The following is a 1,343-nucleotide window of genomic DNA, read 5'->3' as shown; positions in this document are numbered from 1 at the left end:
ACATACTAGTAGTTGTCTCCAGGATAATTAAGGAAAATGAGGGTGGTAAAACTCCAGGTGGGGTTTTTTGTTGCCTTCATGATCTCCAAAACACTCCAGAATTGTCTAAATCCTAGAAAATATTATAAAGACATTGTATTCATTGAAAGGATAAACAATAAGAAAAGAATTCAAGATTATTCACTCAGGGGAATATGCTTATATCTAGCCTAACCAGAAAGGTTCATATACAGCCTTCTTAGGTTCTTTCTTCCCATTCCCACAAGACTCCCACCCAGAAGAGAATGGCAGCAGAAAATCGCTGCACAGTGAGAGTTTATTCTTGGGAATTAACAAACCAGCCAGAATTCCAGCTCCCCCTCTTCCTCCTCTTCCTTGGGATCTACATGGTCACCCTGATATGTCTGAACTCTTAGCTCTGCACCTTAATGTACTATTGCCTCAGCAGTCAGTCACTCATGGATCTCTGCTACTCTTCTGTCATTACCCCTAAAATGTTGGGGAACTTTATGTCAGAAAAATATCATCTATGCAGTATGCATTTCACAGCTCTACTTCTTCCTTGTTTTGTTTTTGTTTGGTTTGGTTTGGTTTGATTTTTTTTTTAACTTAAAATTTTTTTTTATTTTAAAATTGTGGGGTACATTTCAGGGTTGGGTATACAATATTCACTATGCAGGTACCCTTGTTGATGAGATGTGCCCCCCCTTCCCCAGGCAGATTTCCACTACTGTCAATCTCACCTCCCCAGTCCCCTCCCCTCCATAGTTTCCTGGTACAGTCAACTGTAGTATTGCGGTAATTGTTCAAGGTTCACTTATGAGTGAGAACATGTGATACTCAGCTCTTGTTTCTGTGAAAGATCACTCAGTACTATAGACTCTAATTCCATCCAGGTTGCTGCGAAGTTCATGATTTTGTTCTTCTTTATGACTGTGTAATATTCCATCATGTATATGTACCACCTTTTTTTATCCAGTTCTCTTTTGATGGGCAGCACAGTTGGTTCCATGTTCTTGCTATTGTGAACAATACTGTGATAAAAATACACGTGCAGGTATCTTTTTTTATAGAGTGATTTGAGTTCTTCCGGGTATATTCCCAGTAGGGGGATTGTGGAGTCACATGGAAGGATGATTTTTAGAACTTTTAGGAATCGTCACAGTGATCTCCACAGAGGCTGTACTAGTTTACACTCCCACCAACAATGTAGAAGCGTTCCCTTTCCGCTGCAACCTCTTTAGCATCTGTTGTTTTTTAAATTATTGATGATTGCCATTCTGGCTGGAGTTAGGTGGTATCTCAGTGTAGTTTTAATTTGCATCTCCTTGATGACTAGTGAG

The 1,343-nt window shown here is 39.6% G+C and overlaps 1 pseudogene; it reads left to right on the top strand.

Annotated features, from left to right (window-relative positions):
* Positions 1-275: 275 nt before the first annotated feature.
* The window catches only part of LOC110595622, a 5,598-nt pseudogene continuing 4,530 nt past the window's right edge, over positions 276-1,343 (top strand).

This window comes from Carlito syrichta, unplaced genomic scaffold (genome assembly GCF_000164805.1).
Source record: "Carlito syrichta isolate Samal-C Ts95f unplaced genomic scaffold, Tarsius_syrichta-2.0.1 Scaffold303139, whole genome shotgun sequence".
NCBI classification, from domain to species: Eukaryota; Metazoa; Chordata; class Mammalia; order Primates; family Tarsiidae; genus Carlito; species Carlito syrichta.
This window is presented reverse-complemented; position numbering and strand designations above follow the sequence as displayed.